The 24,442-nt window shown below is 44.3% G+C and overlaps 1 pseudogene; it reads left to right on the top strand.

The window, feature by feature from the left end:
• Positions 1–9,233: 9,233 nt before the first annotated feature.
• Positions 9,234–10,245, top strand: LOC146829836 (28S ribosomal RNA; annotated as a pseudogene).
• Positions 10,246–24,442: the final 14,197 nt, after the last annotated feature.

Genomic DNA, 24,442 nt, shown 5'->3' with positions numbered 1-24,442 from the left:
CGAGAAGTAATAACGGTGATGGAGGAGGAGGAGGGCGGGAGCAGGTGGGAAGAGGCACCAGCTGCACCAGTGGTGATGGCACTGTGCAGGCTGGTCCTCGCAGTCCCACCTACGGTGTTCAGCAAACGAACAAGACTCCCCTGGGTCCTGTGCACTCCTGGCTGGCCGGGATCAAAAGTTCCGTGTTCCTGCAATGTCCGTGATTAATTACATCTACGAGCGGCTCCCGCGAAGCGGGGGCCGCGAGAAGTAATAACGGTGATGGAGGAGGAGTAGGGAGGGAGCAGGCGGGAAGAGGCACCAGCTGCACCTGTGGTGATGGCGCTGTGCATGCTGGTCCTTGCAGTCCCAACTTCGGTGTTCAGCAAACGATCCTGTGCACTCCTGGCTGGCCGGGATCAAAAGTTCTGTGTTCCTGCAATGTCCGTGATTAATTACATCTACGAGCAGCCCACTTCCCGCACTGTAGATCACCACTTGATACTAATTCTGTTGTCTTACTGTCCCCATATTCATATAATCTTGAAGATACCCCAAATAAGACTTGAATGGTTGTCGACATAGGGCCCGATTACCATGTCCGACAGACCTGAGTAAGTATGACATTGTTTGGGAACTGGGAATGACCAACCTCCTGTCGTCAATCACAACCCAGCAAGTAGAATGCGACCGAACACTGTTTGGTCGCAAATCTATTCTTTACAATGGGAGCATGCATTCCAACTGGAATGCATGCTCTCATGTTAAAGTGCTGAGGTGTAGTTCATCCCTGCACCCTGTGGCAGGCACCTCAAGGGGCCTGCCACCGGGTGCAGGGATCAACAGGAAGGGACCAAGGGTGCCCCCTAGGCCACCATCTAATGGCCTTGTACCCTGGGGCCAACAAAGTCAGATTCCCACAGCCTTTCTGTGTCAGCAAGGCCGGCACAGAAAGGCTGTGGGAATCTAAAATTGTAATCCCTCAGGCAGAAAGATCCTCCCTTGGTAATACAGGCCCATTTACGAATGGCAGGTCGTAAGCCATTCGGAAATCAAAATGGGTCAGTCGGAAATGAATTCAAACTGTAGATTATTTTGCCGTAGGAGCCATTTAATATGAGATCGTAATCGGGCCCATAGAGTAGAAAACAAAGGGACTGCTAATTGTGTCACATGTAATATTTCAATCTTTCTTCTTGATAATGGTTGTTTGTTATAAAGACATCAGCTTTATTGTACACTTTCATTACTCTTTTTTTCTGTGTTTTTGCATTCTGGGCACAATCACTGTTGTGCATTTTATTAATATATATGGGTCTTTGAGTACCATATCATAGGACCGCCTCCATGTCCATTCAAGCTGGAATGATTATAGCTTTCTTTTGCGACATATCAATAGATTTCATTTTTGTTCCATCCTTCTTCTACTTGCAATGTTTTGAACTGGAATGTTGCTATCTAATTTCTTAAACAGATATTAGTTGATTCAATGGTCTGCAGCCTTGGGATTAGGATTCCCAGATTGATTGTATTTTCAAAATTTAGGAAATTTTCAGAGACCACTACTTCAGGACACCAAGCACAACATTTCCACTTTCGGATGAACAGAGGGATGATTCAGCATTATCTTAGATTGCTTTTGCCAAAATAATACTACTAAAGAGTTGTACATCAAATGCTTCACACATCAAGTGAGTAAAAGATAGTGCACAAATCTGAGCCTGCTGTTCACAAAGTTAAGAATGTAAGTGTTAGTGAGCTAACATTGTGCACAGCAGAATAGTTAGATTTATGCAACTGAGTTGCGAAAATTTATAGGTACAACTTCTAAGTAGCATTTTTTGGAATCACCAATCTCGATCCCTTTTTATCTAGACTTTCTTTCGTCAGCGGAACGGTGGAGGGGGTGGATACGAGCCAGTATCACATTGGCACTCCCTGAACGTGCTACATAAAACCCCCCAGGCCTTGAGCCCTATGTAATGCGTCATCTCAGCGACCAACCAACTGCATTTATTGTGTTTTCTGGCATGATCACTCTGGTGCCTCTGGTGGTGAGAAATGTGTAAGACTGCTGTTGCTATGAACAGACAAGGTGGTCTGCTGATGTGAGGAGAGGCAGCAAGCTGAGTCAGCGTTTTCAAGGGAAGTTCTCCAAGGAATGACAGGTGATGCTGCTGAGCCCAGGTCTGCAATCTTGCGGATCTGGAGGAGAGAAACAAATGTGGGCAGCTCCTCGACCTCCACAACATGTCTCTGCTGAAGGTCGCAAGAAGAAATGTAGGACTGGGGAATTCTTTTTAATGCTGCTGCTGATAGACCTGCGGGTCGGAGTTTTAGAGGTGGTGGGGAGAGGCCAGGTCCCTGAATCAATCAGTGTGTGTCTCCTTGGCAGGATACTGTTTGTTTGTGACTAGACAACAAACTTTCTAAAAATAAGTAAATGTGTTTTTTTAAACACAGAATATTTCCTTTAAGGAGAATGGGCTGCATTTTTTCCAAGTTTATTTTAATTAAATGGTATCGCAGACCCGGGGGTCTGCTGCCCCCATCATGCCACCATCTCTATGATGACATCCAATTGAAGTAAAATGGAATTTGCGAACAACATGATTAATAATTCATGTGGAAGGCTGTATTGGGATACAGTTTGAATGAGAATGTTGAGGTCAGTTCACAAAATTTCACTGGTTGTAAGAAGAACTTGTTTCAATTTGTCACCAGCTTTTTGTGACTAGGGTTTTCTTGAACACCCTAGATTTTTACTCCATTTTAGGATGGCCATTTTGCTGTCCTGATTTCTGCATTGTAGGGCTGCACACAATGGTGTGTGTGTTTTATCACAAGTCTTCAGATCAGCAGACTGAGCATTTTGAAGCCAGACATCACTTCCTGCTTGGCATAGTGGATATTTGTATTTTAAATGTGTCTTCAATATCATGGGTTTAGCAGTCAGAGTCAATATCCTGAGAGGGCAGCACAAGAGAATCCCCACAGAGAAAAATAAGTGCAAACACAACAAGAGGTGACTTGGCAAAGAGATTTAGTTGGATATTTTTAGTATGAGTTTTGAAATTTGTGTTAGCTTTACATTCTGCATAGAGCGTTCTATATGTTAAAAATGTCTAATGCTGTATGAATCTGTCCATACCTTTAGTCACAAACAGAACCCTACGGACCATAACCACAGTCGAAGGATCCCACTGGGGTAGGTAGTCTCTCAGGCATGAGCAGGTAGAACAAAAGGTGCAGTGTGTTATACTGTTTGTACAATTTTTAGACCTAGATGTGTAACCTTGATGTACAATATAATCTGTGACAGTAGTAAATGATAGACCAATAACTCAAGCCCTCATTTGCACTAGCGCATAGCTACATCCATATCAACCGAACAACCAGCATGTTTCCAATGGTCTGCTTACTCTAGGGTTCAGTGACATCAGGGATTGTCAAGTATTCCACAACAAGCTGGACACAAGTAGGAGCAGTACAGGGGATAAACCTGTTGAGGGGAATGCAGGAGTGCATCCAGAGCTCTTCCAGGCAGCCCTACGGCTGCCAGGTGGAGAAAGAATAGCAGTAATCAACATGGTGGTGCAAGTTGATGTCCACATTTTAGAAATGTACTGAATGTATTACATTTTGCAGTGTGCCTGGACCTATCAGCATTGGATAACTCAAGCCTGTTTAGTTGATCAGGCATTAGATAAAAATTCTAGTTAATTGCATGGCCAAACACAAACGTATTTTAACCTTGCTAGATAATTTTCAAGTGGGACATGTATCAGATTGGGTCTCCAACTTCTCCAAGTATAAATTCTATTATATATAATGAACTCTAGTTGTATCTTCTATATGCTCCCTAGAAAACACATCATTTTCAGCATATGTCCATTTCTTTACATCTCTCCACCAGTCCCAACATTTGGGGCCTTCCAAAACATGATTGTTATGGTGCTTCACCGATACTAGTGATAGGTTCACAAAAGCACATTCATGTTTAGTCTTTTGTGTGCATGTAGATATACCCAGTAAGTAATGTGTTGCCTCTTGGGAATCAGCCTGCCAGTTAGCTCAGTCAAGTATGTCAGTACCTCATGCCATGTGATAGAGATAATTACATTGGGTGTGTTTCTACCTAATATTTTTTACGGACACTGCACAAAGACTACCCCAGAAGTTGAATCCTTTGTCTGCCAAAAGTTCAAGATAACTTTTGCCAAAATAATACTAATAAGTTTAATATAATTTAAACATCTCACAACAACAATAATGCTGTGCAAAAACTTGTGATTACTTTAAGTCCATATCCATGTGTCCATGCTACCCACAATGCCACAAAACAGGTATTGGGCTCTTTGTGTACAGCATCCCATAGCCAGGATGTTAGAAATGTATTTGTATGATGACTGGTGTCAGGGGAAGTGTCAGACAAACCCTAATTTAACCTTATGCTTACCCTCTGTCAGCTTGGCACTGAGCAGTCAGGCTTACCCTAAAGTATTTGTAGACCACTTCAAAAAGTAAAACAGTGAAGTTATCACACAGAAACAATACTCAACAGGTTAGAAAATTTAATTAAATAAATAAAACAATACCAAAACAACGAAAATCCAAGAAATAGAACTTTAGATATTACTTTTTTTAAAGAATAAACTGTAAAATACTGCTTAGAAACAATAGGAGCTTACATGAGTTATCTAGTCAAGCTTGATCGGCACACAGCCAACAGTTCAATCATATTGCAATGGAGCATGGGCCAGTTAGAGAGGCCTAGTTAGGCCTTCTCAACAAAAATACCCTAATACTGGCTACACCGACAAAGATATGGAATTGAGCCGGGAAATGCATCAGTGTTCACACACAGTAGAGATGATGATTTACTCCATGCAACCACAGCGATGTGTCATATTAGAGGTGATGCGCTGGTTCACAGCTATGACAGTTCTGAAGGTGAGGTGCAGAGTTTCTGCATGCAGTAGAGGTGATGCATAGATTTTCATCATGCAGTGGCATTGAAGTGTTGGTTCTCAAGTGGCTGTTCTGAAAGTGTTGCATTGTTCCTGCAAATGCAATGCGTTGATTCTACTCACATAGATGCATCAGTTCTACTTGAGCAAACACCTTAGCCCACTTCCAAGGGTCAATAACTGGTGTGTGTCAGAGACAGACAACAGGCACAAATGGCTAAAGTAAGAAAATGCCAACTTTCTAAAATTGGAAACGTGAGAATCTAGGACAATTCTCCTAGACACTGGGTGCACTACCATAAATCACTATGAAAGTTCATAGCAGTCGATCCAGATCCCTCATCCGTGGAGTGTCCCTGCTGACCCATAACTAGATGGGACACTGTTTATATCATAAAACCACTGTCTCAAATATATAGGTCTGTTTCCATGATGTGCTAATTGTTATAAGCGCTCTACGAGAAGACAACATAAGCACTAGGATGTCTTGTATAAGGGTGGGCGTAGTTCGCGAAGTAGCACTTCGCGAAGCTACGCAAAGTGAAGTTCGCACTACGCGAGCTACGCGTAGCACTTCGCGAACTGCGTAGTAACATGTTCGCACTGTGCAAGATGTTGTTTTCAATGATTGCACAGTGCGGACAAGCAACCGGCACTGTGCAATCATTGAAAATACCATCTTGCACAGTGCGAGCTGTAGTTTTCTGCTGCTCGAGTAGATTTTTACTCTAGCGGCAGCTTTCTCAACGCGAACTGGTAGTTTCTCATCGCGAGCGGTCGCGAGCATACGCGACCCCTCGCAATGAGAAACCTGACCTCCTCGCGTTGGGAATCTCGCCGGGAGGTTTATTTTCCATGCTCGCGATCGCCAACTTGATGTTGCTGATCGCGAACAAGGAAAAAGTCTCGCCGGGATGTCATTTTGCTTGCTAGCGGTCGCCAACTTGACGTTGAGGACCGCGAGCAAGCAAAAAATGACCGCAGCACTACGCAACACTACGCTACGCGTGTTCGCACTGTGCTACGTGCAGTTCGCGTAGTGCGAAGTAGCGCGAACTTCGCAAACTACGCGAGCGTAGCGTAGTGCTTCGCCCAGGCCTAGTCTTGTACTGTTCCTAGCCTTGAATGAGGAGTACCAATTCTGGAGCAGAAAAGGGGCCCTAAAACCATGCAGCATGCACTGTGTCTTTGCAGATGAATATCATGCAAGCAAATGCATAAAATAAATCTAGATGAATGAAGTCTGCGAAATAGTTTAAATTATAAATTTAACGTGGAGCCCCAATGGGGGACCACACTGGCATCACAGCACACACCCCTTCAGACATGGCCATATGCAAATCAGTCTCCATGCCACTGGAATCAAGCTATCCTGGCTGAAGAGGGGTGAAACCGCGAAACCGGTCCTAGAATGCTTGTTTCCAGTCCAGAGAGGACCTGGCCTGGCAATTCGAGCTGGACTGTTCACATAGGGCACAGGGTCAAGACTGATTTGCATTTGGCTGGGTCCAAACTGGAATGGCATGGTGAGGAAAAAAACGATGGATTTAGGCCCAGATCTCTGTACTAGGGTGAATGTATGACATTGTTCTGCATTCTGTCCATCAACAGTTCTTTTTGCATGACGCATAAAGCCCTACATTATAATACACCCAGCTACCTCATACGGAAACTGATAATCTCTGGTGGTTTAAGATCCTCAAGGAGTGCGGAAAACCTACTACTGAAAGCTCAAAGGTTCAACAAGAAGAAAATATATAAACGATCCTTCTCGTGGATGACGCCCAGAATATGGAATACACTTCCCCCTGAAACCAGACTAAATGCCTCTACCTCATCTTTCAAAAAAGAAGTTAAAGCGATTCTCAATTTCTCATGGCAAAATTCACCTGAACACAGACTAAATAAACTCTGAGATCTACAGCTCCCTTCCTAGTAATCCGAACTATGTTAAGGCTCCTACTAAACATCCTACTCACTTTTTCTGCTTTGACTTGACTCAATGGGGATGTTTCCTGTTATGTACCCCACTGCTTTTCGCTATGTATACGTGTGTTACCTGCATTTATTTGTTTGTATAACTAACAGTTGTTTAATGTAAAGCACTCTGATATCTGCAAGGATCTTGTTCACACTCTATAAAACTCTCAAAATAAATAAATAAATAAACATCGCAGTACTCAGCAGCACCTGAGAATGAATAATTACAAATCTGAAAATCATTGCAAAGTTCAGTAAAACAACAGGATTATAACTTAATGTGAAAAAGACACATGGATTTTATATTATAAAGATAAAATCCTGATTAACAACTGTGAACCATGGCAGTTTGAAAAAGAAAATATTGAAAACATTCATTCAGGAGAAAGTGAGAAATACCTCGGATTGAACTTTGACCCACACACTGGCCATACAAGCAACAACAACATTAATGAGGTTCTTGTTAATTGGGCTCAAAAACTTGATAATCTACCGCTTAAGCCCACGCAGAAAATAGACATTTTGTGTCAGTACTTGGTCCCTAAACTGTCATTTAAATTGGAAATGACAGGAACCAAAGCTAAAACTGTAAATGTTCTGGATTAAACAATAAAAAAGTATGGCAAACATTTTCTACACCTTCCTGCATACACATGTGATGGTCTCCTATATTCGAAAAGATCTTTTGGGGGCCTCAGTATACCAAATCTATGTACAACAATTGGTCCAAATAAAGTCAACAGTTTATTGTATCTCAGGGCAGCTCCAGCTCTGTACATAGCTCATTCATTCATGTATGCAGGAGAAATAATAAATAAAAATATTGATAACATCATCAAAACGCACAAACTCAACATTTTAGACAGTAGGTTTCTGAGTTATGATTTGAATTTGTTAGCAACATATGATTGGAGAAAAGAAGAATTTGAGAAATGGGCAAATCTCCCTGTCCAAGGTGATGGTATAAAATACATAGCAAGTAATCCAACCTCAAACGTCTGGATCAGCAAGCATAACAAAATGAATGAAAATCAGTACATAGCTGCGCTGATGTTAAGAGCAAATATTTTATATACTGGAGAAACCATCAGTAGGGGAAGAAATCGTACATTTGCTACATGTGGGTACTGTAAAGATGTCTGCGAAACAATTTCTCATATTTTAGGTGCATGTCCTAAAACCAAGGACATTAGGATAGAAATACATAATAAAATTCTGGAATTGCTCATTGATAGAGCATAATGGTGTGTTTGAATGGCATATAGGGAACCTCGTGTTGAGAATAATCAAGGTGAACTACAAAAACCAGATGTAGTGTTTACCAAAAATGTACAGCTGTAGTGATTGATGTTTCAATTTGTTATGAAAACTCACAGAATTTCCATGAATTAGCATTTGATAGTAGAGTTAAATACTATCAGGATCTGTCACAGCAAATCAAAGATCTCAACAAATGTAACACTGTAAAATGTCATGGCTTTATTGTTGGATGTCGTGGTATTTGGCCTCAATGTAATGATGTTGTTCTGGCTGATCTAGGTCTTCAAATGTCATTCCCATTCAAGAAAAATGTTTGCCTGACTACCTTAATGGACACTCTCAAAATGTGCCAAGTATTCATGGACAATTGAATATCAAGCTTATACTGAGATGTACACTTTCTTCCAGCACACGTCACCCGTATAAAGGATATTGTTTTAAACTGTTGATCCTTCAATATTTAAATGTGGTTATACAGTTACATATTAGTTTATAGTTGACACAAGATTTAGTGAATTTTATAGATGTGAACTTTTAGATTTTTATAGATGTGCATTTTCTAGTTAGATGTGCATTTTGTAAATGTGTATTATAACAATTTAGATACAATTGTGTACATCTTAATTATTGAAGTGTCTTGCATGATGAATAGGTCTCAAATAATTACATACACATAATTATCACATATTTATTATTGATGTCCAGCTAATCATATGCTAATTTCTCAGGACTGTTCGTAGACAATTTTAAATTGTTGGAATAGTACTGCAGGGTGTACTATCTTTGGCCTATACATGATCCCAGTTCCAATGAGGAGAGCGATCCTTGTGGCTGTACTCCGGAACAAATGAATGTTGTATTGTTGGAAGCAAAACCAATTTGATGCTGATGGGCAGCATAATAACCCAGAATGAGCCACCGCGAGGTGGTACAGATGGCCAAATGCCTCGTCATCTAATTAGAGACGCACATGAATGGATGAACGAGATTCCCACTGTCCCTACCTACTATCTAGCGAAACCACAGCCAAGGGAATGGGCTTGGCAGAATTAGCAGGGAAAGAATACCCCGCTGAGCTTGACTCTAGTCTGGCACTGTGAATAGACATGAGACGTGTAGGATAAGTGGGAGGCCCTCGGGCCACCGGTGAAATACCACTACTCTTATCATTTGTTCACCTACCCGGTGAGGTAGCGGCCGAGTCCCGTGGGGCTCTCGCTTCTTGCTCTAAGCGCCCAGCGCCCACCGGGCATGACCCGCTCTGGGAAAAGTGGCAGGTGGGGAGTTTGACTGGGGCGGTACACCTGTCAAATGATAACGCAGGTGTCCTAAAGCGAGCTCAGTGAGGACAGAGACCTCCCGCGGAGCAGAAGGGCAAAAGCTTGCTTGATCTCTATTTTCAGTATGAATACAGACTGTGAAAACGGGGCCTTACGATCCTTCTGACTTTTTGGGATTCAAGTAGGAGATGTCAGAAAAGTTACCACAGGGATAACTGCTTGTGGCGGCCAAGCGTTCATAGCGATATCTCTTTTTGATCCTTCAATGTCGGCTCTTCCTATCATTGTGAAGCAGAATTCACCAAGCGTTGGATTGTTCACCCACTAATAGGGAATGTGAGCGGGGTTTAGACCGTTGTGAGACAGATTAGTTTTACCCTACTGATGATGTGTTGTTACAATAGTAATCCTGCTCAGTACGAGAGGTACCACAGGTTCAGACATTTGGTGTATGTGCTTGGCTGAGGAGCCAATGGGGTGAAGCTACCAACTGTGAGAATCCCCACTAAACTGTAACGATACCGCAGTGCTGTGGTTCGTCGGTTCACCTGGGGTAGCCGGCCTCTCTCGGGGACCCAGTGCGTAGAGCCGCTCACTTGGGGACCGGAGCGCAGACGGAAGGGGGCTCCCTCTATCGCCCTTAGTGCACCGCATGTTCATGGGGCATCCAGTGCTAAATCATTCGTAGGTGACCGTATTCTAGCTCAGGGTTACGTAAGTAGCAGAGCAGCTATCTCGCTGCAATCTACTGAAAATCACCTCTGAGCCAATCTTTTGTCTCTCTGTGCGTGGCATCCCATGGACGCCATCCTCTACCCCACTCAGGGGTGGGTCCCTCTGCTGCCAGGCCGGCTGGAGGGACGCGGAGGGGGTAACACGGGCCTGCGGGAGTCCGCCTCTACCACGTGCCCTCTGGCATAGGGATCTCCCCCTCCCGCCCCTGCCCTACCTGGGGACTGGGGCCACCATCCCTCATAGGTCGGCAGGGTGACCAGATGGCCTGGGCTGCTGCAGCTTGCCCAGGGGCAGGAGCCTCCTGAGCAGCTGCCTTGGAGTGTCTGTCCCCCCTCGGCCGGACTGCAAGGGCGACTGGGTATGGCATCCTCCCAGGCCATCTGGGTGCATGGGTCATCCTAGGCCATCTGGCCGCCCAGCTGTGCGATCAGATGGCCCTGAGGACCGGGTGACCAGATGAGCCTACGGGCCAGGCGAAAAGATAGCCCTGTGGGCCGGGCGACCAGATGGCCCTGTGGGCTAGGTGACCTGATGGCCAGCCTGCTGGCCGGCAGGGCTGCCTCCAGCTTTTGTCTTTCCCCAGAGTTCTGTAATCCCAAACTACGTTGGGGCTTAATAGTCCTGGAAAATGGGCTGACGGGGAGAGGACATGACCTGGGCTTAACCCTCCTTGGTTCCAGCTGAGGGTCCGGATTATGGGAACGGGTGTACACCAGGGCCCTGGGAGTCTCTCCCCAGCCTGGCTAGGGTTTGGAAGCTTGGACCAGCTCAGGGGCTCGTGCTCCGTCCCAGGGTGCGAGAGGCCCCATCTGAAAGCCAGCCGAGGGTCAGGGTGCTGGGAACGGGGGTCCACCGGGGCCCAGGTAGACACTCCCCAGCCTGGCTAGGGTTCGGATGCTGAGACCGGGGCTCGTGCTCTGTCTTAGTATCCCAGGGTGCAGGAGCCCCCCGTCCTGCAAGCCAGCCGAGGGTCCGAGCGAAGGGGACAGGGATCCATCGGGGCCTGGGGAGGCTCTCCCCAGCCTGGCTAGGGTTTGGAAACTGGCAAAGCGCCCAGGGCTGGTGTTCCATCCCAGGGTCCCAGGGGGTGGGAGCCCCCTTCCTGTAAGCCAACTGAGGGTCCGGACGCTCTCCCCGGACTAGCTAGGGTTCAGAAGCTGTGACCGGGACCTGGGCTTGTGCTCTGACCCAGGCTGTGGGAGCCCCCCATCCTGCAGTCCAGCCGAGGGTCCAGGCATGGGGGACAGGGGTCCACTGGGACCCAGGGAGGCTCTCCCCAGCCTGGCTAGTGTTCAGAATCTGGGACCGGGCTTGGGGCTCATGCTCTATTCGCTGGGCCCTGGGGTGCAGGAGCCCCCGTCCTGCAAGCCAGCTGAGGGTCCGAGCGCTGGGGAATGGGGTTTACCGGGGCCCGGGGAGGCTCTCCCCAGCCTGGCTGCTTTCAGAAGCAGGGACCGGGCCAGGGAGCGGGGGTGGCTGGCTTTACCCCCTCCTCTGGCGGAGCAGAGTTTTCTGTCCACCTCTACTGATAATGATGTGTATGGCCCACTGAACAGCCTAGCTGCTGCTGAGAACTTCGTGAAATAGATAGGCTTAACTTAAAAAAGGCTTTAGCCATGGTAGACAACGGCATGACCACACTGTCATCTCATATTCATTCATTGGGTAACATTGTGTCCTCGGCTATTGACATAATGGATCAAGATTTGTCTATTTTACAACACGGACAATCACAGCTTTGTGCTATAATGCTTCTCAGCTGGCGCTTTAATCATTGCGTTCTGGCCACGTTCCATGGTGATACATTACAGACATAAATCTGTTCTCAGCTTACAACCTGACAAACAAATAACTGACCATGACGCGCAGAGATGCAAAGTACACCATCCTGCTCATTGAACAATTGGCAAAATTACCTTTTACTGTAACAGAGTCACCATCTACAGAATGGCTAATCCGTGTCTATATCAGACGGCCAATCACGACATTCCAATTTCAGGACTGTCCAAAATATTATCCAGTAGGCAGGTATGTTGCATTAGGTAAAGGGCACATACGAGAAACCTGGGAGTTACTGTATACTTATCGGTACAGGAATAAGGACAAGGAGGTTCTCTTGAGTGGTTCGAACTGCGGTAGGGCCTTAAGAGAGTTTTTAGTATGTAAGGAAATATAATTGCACGGGCGTGTAATGTGTCCATAACAAATTTGTCCTGCCTCCTGCAAGGCACCAAAGCTGCTGTAATTCATCTGGTTTTTTAGTTACTTTCAAACTGAAGTTATTTGATGATGAATGACCAAGGCTGCTGTGGTATGACGCCCGGCATTGCTTATCTAGTGACTGTCAACTCCAGAGTTGCAATCAAGTATTGTTTCCCCCTGACTAGCACAGTTAGGGCGGCATCACTTTGGCCTTCACTGAATGTTTCCAACATAAGGGTTTGTTTCTCTGAGCAGACTGAAAGCCATGCTGTTTAGCAAAATGTGGCCTTAACTTCAGCCCGCAAGATCTTTGATCGCCAGGTTGCAAGGTCTTCAGAAGAGATACAGGCGCTGGTCCAGACTAATTTGCCCCTCAATTTTGGAGAAATGGGGCATCATATCTTTAACATGTCCGATACGAGTGGGATAGTACACTTATTCAAGACCATAGGATCAGGCCTGTTAACAACCTTTCAAACCATTTTCCGAGTGATTTCATCATTTATACACTCCGTATTTGGAAGCGTTTAGTGTTCCTCGTGGGATTACCTCGACTGCAAGAGTTGAATGAACATAGGTTCATGTCTTTGAGAATGGCCTGGCTTGATTACATTCTACCAGTTTTCTGTGCCTGTTTTGTGGATTTTAACGCATGTTGGACCTCTGTCTGACACTTCCATCCGCTACGCCATCAGACATAGACATGCTGCTGGCAACTTTATGGGCCCATGTGCACAGTTGTCCATAGCGTATTCCCATGTTGATAATGGCGTTCCTTGAGCCTTTACAGGATGCTCCTGTTGGAACGGAGATCCGTTCCACCACGGATGTACAGGCGTTGGTCTCAGACACACAAGCTTCAGGTTCGGGAAAACGGGAATCTAATTCTTCCTTGGCACCTGTTCGAATTAGCACACACCCTTAAAGAAGTTCTTTTACTCTGCAGGCTACATACACTCCTCCGTCCCGCAGAAGACCCGCCGTGACGCTTATTAAAAATGTTTGCGCCTTACATAGGGTCGAAACGTCGACGCATACTAAGAGTCTACGCAACGTCTCAGTTCAAAAGCCTATTCACATATGAACAGGAGGCGTATGCGATCAATCATATGGACTTTACCAAAAATCGCACTTTCCCAACTATTCCTTTATTTGTTATACTAAGTGTACTAAGTGTATTGTCTGTATTTACTTCTACATGTCACCCCTCTTTCACAATTCTTTCAATTGTACCATTGTAGCCCAATTTATTTGTTACTTCTTAAAATATTGATTGAAACTTTCGCTTGGGTGTTGTTCTTTTCTCTTCCTGAATCATGGATACATGTTACATGTAATGTTTTTATATTGTGAACATCCCAAAGCAATTGTATTTCCCCGACAGAACCATTGTAGCCATATAATACAAATACCCAGGTTCTGAGGGACACAGGGTCACCCCATTATTTTTCATAATGGCAACTTTATGGGCTCATGTGCACAGTTGTCCACAGCGTATTCCCATGTTGATAATGGCGTTCCTTGAGCCTTTACAGGATGCTCCTGTTGGAACGGAGATCCGTTCCACCACGGATGTACAGGCATTGGTCTCAGACACACAAGCTTCAGGTTCGGGAAAACAGGAATCTAATTCTTCCTCGGCGCCTGCTGATGGAACCAGAGATGATCACCTCTGTTCAATTGCTTTCATACTAGAACTGCTGGAGAGCCTGCCTCCTGCGGATGAAATGTTGAGTGATGTTGAGTTTCCAGCGCAGAATTCTTAAAAAATTCTGGCCTCTCCAGTGCTGGGAACATTTGGTGACTTTTTTAAACATCTTTCAAATTGAAGGTCCATTGACTTTGTTTTCCTCATTTCTTTTTCTGCTCTGTCTGAGCGTAGTGACTTTCAAGGTGCTCAGAGAAACTATGCAGTCATACATATGAAGGACTTTTTAGAAAACTTTTAGGGAACAATGTTTTCTGGTTTTATGAACAGTATTTTAAAGAATGTTTGGTGCTTTCTAGTATATTTTAAAGAATATCTGTTTTTTACAATGTTTTATAAACATTTATTTTAGCATTACCTAGCTGACCTTTCGAAAGAAGTGGGTGTCATGTCTTTTAGGATAGTCCAACCATTTACATACAAGTCCGGCAAGATCTTTGATATCCAGGTTCTGAAGAGATAAAAAATAGTCACAAACAGACTGTCCCATCCACACGACATAACGGTTTTATGAAGGTGACCTTTTACCTAGCAGCTTTCTTCGGTCTTCTCTACAATGGGCTCTTGCCTGCCTATCCTAATCTCTGTACTTGATGTACATGATCATGTTCTCTGGCACAGAAGATTTACTCTGTACAAGGGTCAGCATTTTTTCCATCCATGGCCATCAGCCAGCTGTGCATGAGCTAATTGTTTAGAAAAGGATTAACAACAGATTAGTCAATATTTTCAAAACAATATTGATTTTCAAAAAACCCAGAGTCGACACTTTAGTATAAAAGACCCTCGCCCCTCCATAGACGGGCAGAGAAGCAGGCTGATCCTAAAGACAAGCAGAGACCTGACATCCATTGCGGGGTGACATCCTTGATGCAGAGACAGGGTCCTTCATTCAGAACCATCAGGTGAGGGGCTAGCACTTCCCCGGGTAATTCTTACCTATACTAGGCTACAGTAGGATCTATTACAATCACTCCAACACTTCCACACACATGTTACACCTACACATCTAGGCAAGGTAGGCAATGCATCATAGGAGTACACCAATACTATTGCTTTATGTAATCTGATTATATTCATGCTTTTTACAATATTAGTACTAGTGATCACATTTATCTGCCCATGTCTTTTGATTGTCGCAGCTAATATGTTTCACACTAGACTGACGCTGAGCCAATAAGTATTTTATTGCAAACCTTTCCAGTCATAATTCTATGTGTGCTCTGAGACAGAATCAGCATGAGTGACTGGGCGAAAAGATAATGTGTTGTTTTCCACAATACCTGAGGAACCAGGGTTGTCATGTTCGGTGTTTTGCCAAACACTACACACACCACTGTAAGATACAGGGGGGTAATAGTGGCACCAAAGACCTAGCTAGTCTAACTGCTAACTAATCCTGCGGGGGTGTCCAGAGTCTGTCTGCACACAAACCCTCAGATTAGGTCATTCAAAATGCGCAGGTCCTTGGGGTCCTAGGAACTACACGACAACAGGGTCTTTGAGAAAGCGCCACCTGACCAGTCGATGTATTGTACAGCCAAAATGTTGTCCATCAGCAGCAGAATACAGCAGGATATCTTGTCTATGGTGAAGGATTTGATCACAACTGACCAGGCTAGGAGTAAGTACTTGATGTGTATTTGCAGCACCTCTTCCGACAATATTCCCCCATAGATTATATCTTAGCTCTTCTCCATTGACAGTGACTGTTCCTGCTACCAGGCTGTCAGATGGCTTCTCAAAGCCTTGACTCCACACGGCAGGCTGCCCTTTTGTGAAGCCTGCTCTGCTGATTAGTATCACATCAGTGCTACATGCATTGCTTCCCAAACCTTCTGTGTACTCAGAAATCAGTTTCTATAAATTTATGTTCCCATCTGGCTATCTACCTGGACTATACTATTTCAATCTTAACAGATACATTTCATTTTGACAGGCAACACTCCCCTGAGTGAGTGTATACTTCCCTTGTACACCGGAGTGAACCTATATTTTCATGTTGGGCACAAGAGTATTAGCGGTTGATATTTGTTGTTGCTTTTCAATTAGTGATCATCAGGTGTTCACTTCCCATTAATGCGCACACTTCCCGCACTGTAGATCACCACTTGATACTAATTATGTTGTCTTAATGTCCCCATATTCATATAGTCTTGAGGAGACCTGAGTATCCCAAATAAGAGTTGAATGGTTGTCAACATAGTGCCCGATTACCATGTATGACAGACCTGAGTAAGTATGGTCCGTCTCACTCACTTTAGCTGCTCTGTTACATTTTTTGGTTGTACACTTCAGGAAACACTTAGCTGGACCTTCCTCCCAAAGCCCTGTTCGCCCCCCCCCCTTCTGTTCTTTGTTGATGTACCTTATGCACGGATGCATATCCATGGGGCACTTTCCGGTGGGTTAACCTGTGTATATCCCCCATTTTAACTTCTTTCTTGACCCTTACACCCCAGTCGCAAAAATTGTTTGCAACATTACTTGAGCCACTGATCTGACCACGTCACACGACCACACCCACTGTTCCTTAGTGGACACACACCAATCATCATTACCTACAACAATGGAAGGTCAATGGTTAAGTTTTGGTGAAGACTTTGCCGATGAGATTCTAAATGCCCCCTCTATCTTGGGAGCCAATGGTGGGGCAGCCACAGGGAGCCAGTCAGAAGACTGGCAATCCTTATCCTCAATGAAGAGAGATTGGGTTAAGATCACCCTGCATGGCGCCCTTATGACCGAGTACCTGAGGGCTAATATTGCCCCCAATGGTTTAATAGTCAAAATTTTCCCCCGGATCTTCCTAGAGGATGGTACATTTAAAGTTGATTGGTCCCAGGTATCCTGGAAATGTACCAGAGACCTCCTTATTTTGATCATCACTACTGCCAAGAGACTAGCAGAGGCTCTCCTGGCTAGAATCCAATTGGCAGAAAGCGCTTTAAAAAGCGCAACGGTATCGACCCTTTTCAAGACCAAACTTTCAGAAATGAACAATGAAATTGCTGAACATCGCGAGTACTTAATGAAACAAAAAGTAAAGAAATTACAAAAAGACGTGAGCAATTTCGATAAAGAAAAAGTATACCCCTACCTGAAAGAAGACTTTATACCTCCTAGTTCCAACAATTCAGGAGACTCAGGCTCCAACTCCTCCAGAAGAGGGTCCTCTAGTAACAGTAACTCTAGTTCCAATTCAGTTAATTACGGCACATCTTGTAAAGGAAATCGCCAGACCTACCCAAATTTCCAGATGGCCGCCTTCCAACATCCAGCATTTTTTGCAATATCCAATACACCCTCATGGCCCACCACAATATCCTATGCCACCACAAGGCCCGCCCCAATTCTACCCCCCGGTGTAAAACCAGCCTTTTTTAGGCAGAGGTTGGGGCAGAGGGCGCGGGCAAAGAAGAAAAAACAATCAGCCAACACCACAAGGAACGAGAATCCAGTGGGAGGACACCCCGAGAACCATGGAAACTCGGAGCTACACCAACAACAAAAAGAAGACTTAGTAGTCAACCTTTCCCAGAGGAACCTCACTGATATCGAGCACAAGGTATTACAGAGAGGTCTGGGCTTTGTACCAACACCTAAGACTGACCTGTTCAAACAACAATGTGAAATCCAACAGTTTTTCCGCAAAATCAGAATAAAATCATTCTTTCAAGACACGGAAACTGCACAACGGACATGACAATGTCTAGACATTATAACAGCTGAAACCGAAGCTATTAAGAACCTATCCAATGATACATCTATTACCATAAAACAAGCAGACAAAGGTGGGGCCACAGTAATAATGGATACGGTTGATTACGAACTGGAATGCAAACGACAATTGAGTGACCGAGCCTACTACACTCCAGTCACCATTAACCCCACACAACGACTCCTGACTACTATCACAGCCCTAGTCTTCTCGGCCGAGAGTCAAGGCTGGATAAGCAAAAAAGAAGCTGCTTTCTTGGTTAAGAAGAACCCTCGGAGCCCATACTTCTATACCCTCCCCAAAATTCATAAAGGAACCTCCCCTGTTCCTGGAAGGCCAATAGTGTCGGGCATTGACTCAGTCCTCGAACCCCTCTCGCAATTCTGCGACTATTTTCTTCAACCATTTGTAAAAAAGACCGCGTCTTACATACAAGACACCTCAGATCTGCTTCGACTCTTAATAGGGTTACCCACTACAGATGAGATCAAACTCCTTATAACCCTAGATGTACAGGCTCTATATACCAACATACCACAGAGGGCTACTCTTGATGTGGTGGAAAGCGTCCTTAATCACGAACCTTGGGAACACAACATCCCTGTCAGCTTTGTTATGGATTGCGCAACTTTAGCCCTAACAGAAATTTTTTTTGAATGCAAAGGCCAGATTTACCAACAAACCCAAGGTACTTGTATGGGCAGCACGTTTGCGCCCAGTCTACCATGTCTGTACATGTCGGATTTTGAGACTCGTCACATCTTCCATAACTCTAATCCATTCGATGCTGATATATACCTTTGGAAGAGGTTCATAGACGACATCCTAATACTATGGAAAGGTGAGATGTCAGCTTGTATTGAGTTCTGTGGTTGGATTAATACCCTAGACCCACACCTCAAATTCACCCACACGGTGTCTGAAAACAATATCCCTTTCCTGGACCTCTACATCAACCTGCATAGAGTTACACTCTCAACTACGTTGTATAAAAAACCAACAGATCGCAACAGCCTGTTACTTTACTCCAGCCATCATCCACGGAGTTTGAAAGACAATCTCCCCGTAGGGCAATTTCTGAGGGTGAGACGAAACTGTAGTAATTTATCAGACTACAGGTCGGAAGCAGAAAAACTGGCTAGCCACCTGAGGGCACGCAAATACCCAGAAAAACAGATTGCCTTAGCCAATAAAAGAGCCCGCAACAACCATCGGGAGGCATTGTTGGAACCTAAAACACAAGTCCTTACAGATGTCCTCACATGTGTCACCTCTTTCACCCCAGTGTCCAATCAGATTACTAAAGTAATAAAAAAACACTGGCACATCTTGAATACAGGCACAATGAATCTTGAAGTTCCTAGGTTTTCGTTTAAACGCACAAAAAACTTGAGGGACACTCTGATTCACACCCGCCCACGAACACCAGGGCCACCCCTTCAAAGACAATTATGGGACCTACCACCTGTGACTGGGCACCACCCATGCGGTTCTTGCTCGGTATGCCCCCTAACTACAACACACAACACAGTCCAACTTAGCAACAGCTTCAAATGGGAGTTACGTCACCATACCAACTGCAACACGTCCAATTGCGTGTATCTGATTACATGCCCCTGCAAATTACAATATATTGGCATGACAACTCGCCCAGTAAAAACACGCATCACTGAACATCGCAGCAACTTCCGTTGCAAAAGAATCAACACCAGGATGTGTGTGCATTTTCAAGAAAAGGGACACACCCCAGACTCATTTAGATGGCTAATTCTGGAATCATTCCCCAACATTACCAAAGATGCATTACTAGTGAAAGAACAAAGGTGGGTGTACAGATTGGGCACCCACGCTACAGGTCTCAATGACGCCATCCCTTGGTCCTCTCTGAAACCACCCTGAGATAATTCCACACCGCTATAGCTAGCAAGTGATGTACCTTTTTTCCTGTGTGACCCCCTCATACAAGAGTCCCTAACACACATCATATACGATATAGTTTCATATGCCCTCTCTCCCCACTTGTCATCCTTATACCAAAACTACTGCTTTGGGTACGAATCTTTCTCCCCACAACAACTTTTCTATACCTTGACCCTGTGACCATCCCAGGATATGGATTAAGCAAATAAGAACTCCTGTGTTATCTCACACGTCTGACACTTCTTCAACCTGTCTTAAACCTCCGTTATCACTTACTTCCAGTACCCTCTAGCGGAAATCTCAGCCCTCACCCAAGATGGCAGCCGCGCATGAATCTCTAGCTTTGTTAACACACATAGAGTGGTGCCACTATCCCCATTCCGCCAACCAGACGATAATATCCGACTTATACTCACGAGATATTTGCAACTCCACCGCCCAGTCCTGGTAGAGCGGGGTAGGTCAACTGGAGACACGGACTCGGCGTGTCTGTAAGTACATTATCTGTTTTATCTATGGCAACCTTTTTACTAAGAGCAGGGTACCCCGGACAACGTCCTCTTGCATGGGGCTCTCTCAAACAGGGTAGACCTACACGAGACACGGCTGCGGCGTGTCTTTAAGTAAGTGAATGTCTCCATGTTTGAACGAGATAAGGGGATTACCCGGACGCAGGAGACCGACACAAACTACGGCTGCCACGTGTCATCTAGTACATGAATACCCCCACTGTTTAATTACAATCTGGGTTATTCGAACATGCCATGTGTTTGATGCTTGAACAAGATTAGGGGCTGACTTAACCGCGAGCTGCGTTACTTTGTATTTGTCTTTTCACGAGCTCTCTATATCTTTGGCTATCCCCTAACTAGCAACAGGGTGACCCGGACAACGTCCCTTAGTATGGGGTTCACTCGAACGGGGTAAGCCTACACGAGACACGGCTTTGGCGTGTCTTTACGGTAATGAATGTCTCCATGAATGTACAAGATAAGGGGATTATTCGTATGCAGGGGGCCGACAATAACCACGGCGTCCACGTGTCTTTTAGTAAATGAACGTCTCCATGTTTGCACGGGAAAAGGGGATTATTCAAACGCAGGAGGCCTACACATACCACGGCCCCCGCATGTTTTTTAAGACACGATTGACCCCACCCTCTAATTACAATCAGGGTTATTCGTACATGCCATACGTATGATGCTTGAACTAGATTAGGGGCTGACTTAACCTTGAGCTTTGTGACTTTGAATTTGCCTTGTACCCTCTTACCAGCACTCTTTACGGAAACGTCATATTATTTGTGGCTAAATGAAAATAAGAGAAGGGGCTTACATAACCCTGGAGTTGTGTGGTTCTCACCACCTTTGATCTATTAGCTCTCTCACTATGTGATTACAGAACGCGAGGAACTCCTTGCGTAGCCTACCAGGAACTGCAGTGTGCTATCCTATGGAGCTTATAGGGTAAGTTCACGCAACACGTCTTGCTTCCTGTTTTTAAGACAGATTTTCAACACTTTTCAGAGTGATCACTTCACGTGGCTCATGCTTATGTTTTTTATCATCACTATGAATAGAGTGCACCGTCACTGCAGCTGCACTAATTAGTTCACGAGACGCACTTTGTAAATATATAACAATTGTATTTATGCATTCTATAACCATCTTGGTCTTCCTTCCCTCCACTCCACAGGTAGATCGAGTTGCAGGTAAAATACCAGCTACAAATGTGAATGCTTATTGTCTTCCTAGGATATACTAATTCATATGTAGATAGAATATACTAGGTCCTGAAGAATCGCTAGAGTAATTCTCAGTCAGAGCGAGAAACATGTTGACCCTGATGAGGCAGTGTCTATAACCTAGCACATTAACCTAAGTTACCAACACTCAACCTCATAGTTTTTAATTAGGCAAGGAGGCTTCATAATAAACTGATAGAGACAGCACTCTCTCCCTATTTTACTAGCAACCATTTCCCTCATCTACATTACAAAAGAGCCCCACACTCCCACCTCACCTAACGGCTGTATTGGATAAAAAGATCTCCATAAGAGCGCTCCTTAACCAAGAGCCCGTCGGGTATTGCACCAGCTGACTCGACGCGGAGCAGCCCGATGATGAAGCACTACATTCTGATGGGTACGTGATTCACGACATCCTGATGGTTGTGTGAGGGTTCCAATATCCAAACAAAATCCTTTTGAACACCACATGGTCCGTCTCACTCACTTTAGGAACAGCTTTGTTACATTTTTTGGTTGTACACTTCAGGGCACACTTAGCTGGACCTTCCTCCCAAAGCCCTGTTCGGCCCCCCCTTCTGTTCTTTGTTGATGTACTTTTTGCATTCTGGGCACAATCACTGTTGTGCATTTTATTAATATATATGGGTCTTTGAGTACCATATCATAGGACCGCCTCCATGTCCATTCAAGCTGGAATGATTGTAGCTTTCTTTTGCGACATATCAATAGATTTCATTTTTGTTCCATCCTTCTTCTACTTGCAATGTTTTGAACTGGAATGTTGCTATCTAATTTCTTAAACAGATATTAGTTGATTCAATGGTCTGCAGCCTTGGGATTAGGATTCCCAGATTGATTGTATTTTCAAAATTTAGGAAATTTCCAGAGACCACTACTTTAGGACACCAAGCACAACATTTCCACTTTCGGATGAACAGAGGGATGATTCAGCATTATCTTAGATTCCTTTTGCCAAAATAATACCACTAAGGAGTTGTACCTCAAATGCTTCACACATCAATTGAGTAAAAAATAGTGCACAAATTTGAGCCTGCTTTTCACAAAATTAAGAATGTAAGATTTATGCAACTGAGTTGTGAAAATGTATAGGTACAACTTCTAAGTAGCATTTTTTGGAATCACCAATCTCGATCCCTTTTTATCTAGGCTTTCTTTCGTCAGCGGAACGGTGGAGGGGGTTGATACGAGCCAGTATCACATTGGCACTCCCTGAACGTGCTACATGAAACCCCCCAGGCTTGAGCCCTATGTAATGCGTCATCTCAGCGACCAACCAACTGCATTTATTGTGTTTTCTGGCATGATCCCTCTGGTGGCTCTGGTGGTGAGAAATGTGTAAGACTGCTGTTGCTATGAACAGACAAGGTGGTCTGCTGATGTGAGGAGAGGCAGCAAGCTGAGTCAGCGTTTTCAAGGGAAGTTCTCCAAGGAATGACTGGTGGAAGATGGAATTTGCGAACAATGTGATTAATAATTCATGTGGAAGGCTGTATTGGGATACAGTTTGAAGGAGAATGTTGAGGTCAGTTCACAAAATGTCACTGGTTGTAAGAAGAACTTGTTTCAATTTGTCACCAGCTTTTTGTGGCTAGGGTTTTCTAAAACATCCTAGATTTTTACTCCATTTTAGGATGGCCATTTTGCTGTCCTGATTTCTGCATTGTAGGGCTGCACACAATGGTGTTTGTGTTTTATCACAAGACTTCAGATCAGCAGACTGAGCATTTTGAAGCCGGACATCACTTCCTGCTTGGCATGGTGGATATTTGTATTTTAAATGTGTTTTCTATATCATGGGTTTAGCAGTCAGAGTCAATATCCTGAGAGGGCAGCACAAGAGAATCCTCACAGAGAAAGATAAGTGCAAACACAACAAGATGTGACTTGGCAAAGAGATTTAGTTGGATATTTTTAGTATGAGTTTTGAAATTTGTGTTAGCTTTACATTCTGCATAGAGTGTTCTATATGTTAAAAATGTCTAATGCTGTATGAATCTGTCCATACCTTTAGTCACAAACAGGACCCTACGGACCCTAACCACAGTCGAATGATCCAACTGGGGCAGGAAGTCTCTGAGGCATGAGCAGGTAGAACAAAAGGTGCAGTGTGTTATACTGTTTGTACAATTTTTAGGTCTAGATGTGTAACCTTGATGTACAATATAATCTGTGACAGTAGTAAACGATAGACCAATAACTCAAGCCCTCATTTGCACAAGCGCATAGCTACATACATATCAACCGAACAACCAGCATGTTTCCAATGGTCTGTTTACTCTAGGGTTCAATGACATCAGGGATTGTCAAGTATTCCACAACAAGCTGGACACAAGTAGGAGCAGTACAGGGGATAACCCTGTTGAGGGGAATGCAGGAGTGCATCTAGAGCTCTTCCAGGCAGCCCTACGGCTGCCAGGTGGAGAAAGAATAGCAGTAATCAACATGGCGGTACAAGTTGATGTCCACATTTTAGAAATGTACTGAATGTATTACGTTTTGCAGTGTGCCTGGACCTATTAGCATTGGATAACTCAAGCCTGTTTAGTTGATCAGGCATTAGATACAAATTCTAGTTAGTTGCATGGCCAAACACAAACGTATTTTAACCTTGCTAGATAATTTTCAAGTGGGACATGTATCAGATTTGGTCTCCTACTTCTCCAAGTATAAATTCTATTATATATAATGAACTGTAGTTGTATCTTCTATATGCTCCCTAGAAAACACATCATTTTCAGCATATGTCAATTTCTTTACATCTCTAAACCAGTCCCAACATTTGGGGCCTTCCAAAACATGATTGTTATGGTGCTTCACCGATACTAGTGATAGGTTCACAAAAGCACATTCATGTTTAGTCTTTTGTGTGCATGTAGATATACCCAGTAAGTAATGTGTTGCCTCCTTGGGAATCAG

Source organism: Triturus cristatus, chromosome 5_2 (genome assembly GCF_964204655.1).
Source record: "Triturus cristatus chromosome 5_2, aTriCri1.1, whole genome shotgun sequence".
Taxonomy (NCBI): domain Eukaryota; kingdom Metazoa; phylum Chordata; class Amphibia; order Caudata; family Salamandridae; genus Triturus; species Triturus cristatus.
This window is presented reverse-complemented; position numbering and strand designations above follow the sequence as displayed.